The sequence below is a fragment of the Mandrillus leucophaeus genome, unplaced genomic scaffold (genome assembly GCF_000951045.1).
Source record: "Mandrillus leucophaeus isolate KB7577 unplaced genomic scaffold, Mleu.le_1.0 Scaffold78, whole genome shotgun sequence".
Lineage (NCBI taxonomy): Eukaryota > Metazoa > Chordata > Mammalia > Primates > Cercopithecidae > Mandrillus > Mandrillus leucophaeus.
In genome coordinates, this window is record NW_012108474.1 from 103,247 (window position 1) to 109,427 (window position 6,181).

Here is a 6,181-nt window from a genome sequence, read left to right on the forward strand (position 1 = left end):
AAAAAAAAAAAAAACGCTAACGATCAGCTCAGCCTTCAGCAAAACAATCACTTTGCAGGTGAAAGGCCTTGCGTCAGTGTTGATGGCTGTTGACGGACTAGAGTGGTGCTTGCTGAAGGCTGGCGTGCTATAGCAATTTCTTAAAATACGACAACAAGGACGTTTCCTGCATCCATCAATTTACTCTTCCTTCATGAAAGATTTCTCTGTAGTATGGGACGTTGACAGCACTTTATCCACCACAGAACTTCTTTCAGAATTGGAAGCAATGCTCTCAAACCGTACCACTGCTTTATCAAGTAAGTTTATATACTATTCAAAATCTCTGTTGTCATTTTAACAATGTTTACAACATCTTTACCAGGAATACATTCCATCTCCACAAGCTACGTTTTTTTTGTTTGTTTGTTTTTTTCTTTTGTTTTTTGAGACAGGGTGTCACTCTGTCATCCAGGCTGGAGTGTGGTAGTGTGATCATGGCTCACTACAGTCTTGACCTCCCAAGGCTCAGGTGATCCTCCTACTTCAGTTCCCTGAGTAGCTGGGACTACAGGCATATGCCACCCATGCCCAGCTAGTTTTTGTATTTTTAATAGAGATGAGCTTTTGTCATGTTGTCCAGGCTGGTCTTGAACTCCTGGGCTCAAGTGATCCACCTGCTTCAGCCTCCCAAGTATTGGGATTATAGGTGTGAGTCACCACACCCAGCCCAGAAACTGCTTTCTTTTCTCATCCATAACAATCAAGTCCTCATCCATTCAAGGTTTATCGTGAGATTGCAGCATTTCAGTCACATCTTTAGGCCCCACTTCTAATTCTACATCTCCTGCTATTTCCACCATATCTGCAGTTACTTCCTCCACTGAAGTCTTGACTCCTTCAAAGTCATCCATGAGGGCTGCAATCAACTTTTTCCAAACTCCTATTACTGTTGATATTTTGACATGATCACCAATGTTCTTAATGGCATCTATAATGGCACATGCTTTCCAGAAGGTTTTCGATTTATTTTGCCCTGATCTGTCCAAGGAATCAGTATCTATGGCAGCTATAGCCTTCCAAGTTGTATTTCTTACATAATAAGACTTGAAAGTCAAAATTACTTCTTCATCCAAGGGTTACAGAATCAATCTTGTGCTAGCAGGCATGAAAACAACATTAATCTCCCTATACATCTCCCTTAGAGCTCTTGGACGACTAGATGCATTTTCAATGAGCAGTAATATTTTGAAAGGAATATTTTTCTGGGTAGTAGGTCTCAACAGTGGGCTTAAAATATTCAGTAAACCCTCTGTAAACAGATGTACTATCATCCAGGCTTTGTTGTTCCACTAACAGCATAGGCAGAGTAGATTTAGCATAATTCTGAAGGGTCTTAGGATTCTTATAATGGTAAATGAGCAGTGGTTTCAACTTAAGGTCACTAGCTACATTAGTTCCTAACAAGAGAGTCAGTCCGTCCTTTGAAGTTGCCAGGTTTCTCTCTATGTATGAAAGTCATATCTGGCATCTCCTTCCAATATAAGGCTGTTTTGTCTACATTAAAAAATCTGTTGCAGGGGGTGGTGGCTCATGTCTATAATCCCAGCACTTTGGGAGGCCGAGACGGGCAGATCACCTGAGGTCAGGAGTTCGAGACCAACCTGACCAACATGGTGAAATCCCATCTCTACTAACAATAAAAAAAAAATTTTTAAAATTAGCCGGGGCCGGGCGCGGTGGCTCAAGCCTGTAATCCCAGCACTTTGGGAGGCCGAGACGGGCGGATCATGAGGTCAGGAGTTCAAGACCATCCTGGCTAACACGGTGAAACCCCGTCTCTACTAAAAAATACAAAAAACTAGCCGGGCGAGGTGGCGGGTGCCTGTAGTCCCAGCTATTCAGGAGGCTGAGGCAGGAGAATTGCTCGAACCCAGGAGGTGGAGGTTGCAGTGAGCTGAGATTGCACCATTGCACTCCAGCCTGGGCAACAAGAGTGAAAACTCCATCAAAAAAAAGAAAGAAAAGAAAGAAAGAGAAAAGAAAGAAAGACTGCTGTTTAATGAAGACACCTTCATCAATTATCTTAGCTAAATCTTCTGAATAACTTGTTGCAGCTTCAACATCATCAATTGCTGCTTCACTTTGCACTTTTTTTTTTTTTTTTTTTTGAGACGGAGCTCGCTCTGTTGCCCAGGCTGGAGTGCAGTGGCACGATCTCGGTTCACTGTAAGCTCTGCCTCCTGGGTTCACGCCATTCTCCTGCCTCAGCCTCCCGAGTAGCTCGGACTACAGGTACCCGCCACCACATCCAGCTAATTTTTTGTATTTTTAGTAGAGACAGGGTTTCACCGTGTTAGCCAGGATGGTCTCCATTTCCTGACCTCTAGATCCGCCCACCTCAGCCTCCCAAAGTGGTGGGATTACAGGTGTGAGCCACCGCACCTAGTCCACCTTGCACTTTTACATTATAAAGATGGCTTCTTTCCTTAAATCTCATGAACCGACCTCTGCTAAATTCCAACTTTTCTTCTGCAGCTTCCTCACCTCTCTCAGCCTTCTCAGAATTAAAGAGTCAGGGCCTTGTTCTGGATTAGGCTTTGGCTTAAGAGAATATTGTGGCTGGTCTGATCTATCCAGACCACTAAAACTTTGCACACCAGCAACAAACAAAGCTATTTAGCTTTTTTATCATGCACTCACTGAATAACACTTTTCGTTTGTTTGCTTTCTTTTGTTTTGAGACAGAGTCTCAGTCTTGTTGCCCAGGCTGGAGTGCAATGGTGGATCTCAGCTCACTGCAACCTCCGCCTCCCAGGTTCAAGCAATTCTCCTGTCTCAGCCTCCCGAGCAGCTGGGATTACAGGCATTGGCCACCACGCCCAGCTAATTTTTGTTTTGTTTTGTTTTGTTTTTTTGTAGAGACAGGGTTTCACCATGTTGGCCAGGCTGCTCTTGAACTCCTGACCTCGTGATCCGCCCACCTCAGCTTCCCAAAGTGCTGGGATTACAGACTTGAGCCACTGCGCCCAGCGTTTTTTTTGTTGTTCTGGTTTGTTTGTTTGTTTGAAGAGTCAGGGTCTCCCTATGTTGCCCAGGCTAGATTTAAACTCCTGGGCTCAAGCAATTTTCCTGCCTCCACCTCCCAGGTAGCTGGGAGTACAGGTGCAGGCCTGGCTTGGGGTAACACTTTCCATTTCCTTCAGGAGCTTTTCCTTTGCATTTACCATTTGGCTGTTTAGTGCAAGTGGCCTCGCTTTGGGCCTAGTTCAGCTTTCAACATGCCTTCCTCAAGAAGCTTAATCATTTCTAGCTTTTGATTTTAAGTGAGAAACATGTGATTCTTTATTTCACTTGAACTCTTAGAGGCCACTGTAGATAACTGGCTTAATTTCAATACTGTTGTGTCTAAGGGAACAGGGTGGTCCAAGGAGATGGAAACAGATGAGGGAACAGACAGAATACACACATTTCTTGATGAAATTTGCTATCTTATGTGGGCATGGTTCATGGTACCCGAAAACAATCACAATAGTAACATAAAGATCACAGATCACCATAACAGATACAGTAATAATGAAAAAGTTTGAAATACTCCAAGAACTACCAAAACATCACACAGAGACACAAAGTGAGTATATACTGTTGGAAAAATGGTGCTGACAGACTTGCTGGACACACGGTTGCCATAAACCTTCAATTTGTAAAAAACACAATAAAGTGAAGTGCAACAGGACAAGGCAGGCCCCTATGCACATGTACACACACACACCCTCACAGTGTGGGATGACAATTAGGTTGGAAAAAGCACAGACAAAATAAAAAAATTTAAATCTACATACACCAAGAGCCTTCATATACACAAACAATAATACTTTACCAGAGTAAAAAAAATTTAAAACCTAGTGATGAACCTAAGAAGAGTGCAAGAGGCCCATGAAAACAATGGAAAAGCTAATAAGGGACAAAAGAATGAATAGAAGACATATCACGTTCCTGACAGGGAAGATTCAACATAAAGATGCTTTTTCTTCACAGTTAATCAACGGATTCAAAGCTACCTACACCAAGAGCTTGGGAGTGGGAGCTAATACACTTGATGCTAAAGTTTACAGGGAAAAATAATAAAGCATAGCCAGGATAATGCTGAAAAAGAAAAGTAATGACAAAGGACTAACCTAACGTGATAGTCTAACATAATATCAAGTTACAGTAATTAATTATTATGGAACCTACACATAGATCACTGGAGGAGATAAGAAAGATCAAAAAAAAGATCCAAGCAAACATGAGAATTTAGCACATGATAAAGACAGAAAAATCAATTAGTGGAAGTAAGGTGAATTATTCAATAAAATTATATTGGAACCAGATAGCCATATGGACAAGAAAATTATGTTGGCCCAATCAATCACCATTTGGCCACACTGTGGCCTGTTATAACTCCTGTTCCACAGGGTTCCAAAGGCAACCAAGCAGTTCATCCACAACTCTTCCCAAGTGTCCAGAAAATATCAGTTCTTAGGATGAGCCTTCGCCTTATGCCAAGACAAACACATTTAAAAACAAGACATACTTTGGGAGGCCGAGGCAGGCAGATCACGAGGTCAGGAGTTCGAGACCAGCCTGGCCGATATGGTGAAACCCTGTCTCTACTAAAAATACAAAAATTAGCCGGGCGTTGTGGCACACACCTATAGACCCAGCTACTCAGGAGGCTGAGGCAGGAGAATCGCTTGAACCGGGGAAGTGGAGGTTGCAGAGAGCGGAGATCATGCCATTGCACTTCAGCCTGGGTGACAGAGACTCTGTCTCAAAAAAAAAAATAAAGACATAAATAGTCTGGAGGAAAATAAGGGAGTTTTTTATTGTTGTTAATACTTTTGGAGAGCAGAGCCAGGCGCGGTGGCTCACGCCTATAATCCCAGCACTTTAGAAGGCCAAGGCAGGTGGATCACCAGGTCAGGAGATCGAGACCATCCTGGCTAACACGGTGAAACCCCCATCTCTACTAGAAGTATGAAAAATTAGCCGGGCGTGGTGGCAGGTGCCTGTACTCCCAGATACTACAGACTAAGGCAGGAGAATGGTGTGAACCCGGGAGGCGGAGCTTGCAGTGAGCCGAGATTGGGCCACTGCACTCCAGCCTGGGCACGACAGGGAGACTCCAACTCAAAAAAATAAAATAAAATAATTTTGGAGAGCAGAACATCTTTCCATTTAAAACAAAACTAAGAAACCACAAGAGAGTAGACTGAAAACTCCATAAAAATCAAAACTCTGGCAAGAACTACACAGAAGCAAACAGGGTAACTACAGCTTTGTCACAAGACCTATTTTTACATTAAATATATAAAGAACTCCTTCAAATCTATAAGGAAAGAAAATCAAACAACCCAAGAGAACATTAGGCAAAGGTTATAAATAAGTCACTGAAAAGGAAATCCAAATGGCTCCAAAAACAGGAAAACACGCTTTCTATCTCAATTGAAAGCCAAATAAACATTAAAATTACTACCAGATACAATTTTTCACCTACCAGATTAACAAAGACTGAAAAATCTAACCTATTAAAAATAAATATGCGGCTGGGCACGGTGGCTCAAGCCTGTAATCCCACCACTTTGGAAGGCCAAGACGGGCGGATCACGAGGTCAGGAGATCGAGACCATCCTGGCTAACACGGTGAAACTCCGTCTCTATTAAAATACAAAAAAAATTAGCAGGGCGAGGTGGCGGGCGCCTGTACTCCCAGCTACTCGGGAGGCTGAGGCAGCAGAATGGCGTGAACCCGGGAGGCGGGGCTTGCAGTGACCTGAGATCCAGCCACTGCACTCCAGCCTGGGCAACAGAGCCAGACTCGTCTCAAAAAAAAAAAAAAATGCTCCTTATCCCTTAGGTCCAACCATGCTACTTCAGGGATTTAACATTACAAGAATTCTCACTTTGGGAGGCCGAGGTGGGCGGATCACAAAGCCAGGGGATTGAGACCATCCTGGCTAACACTGTGAAACCCCGTCTTTACTAAAAAAAAAAAAAAAAAAAAATTAGCCGGGCATGGTGGCAGGCACCTGTAGTCCCAGCTACTAGGGAGGCTGAGGCAGCAGAATGCTGTGAACCCAGAGGCAGAGCTTGCAGTGAGCCGAGAAGGCGCCACACTGCACTCCAGCCTGGGCGACAGAGTGAGACTCCATTTAAAAAA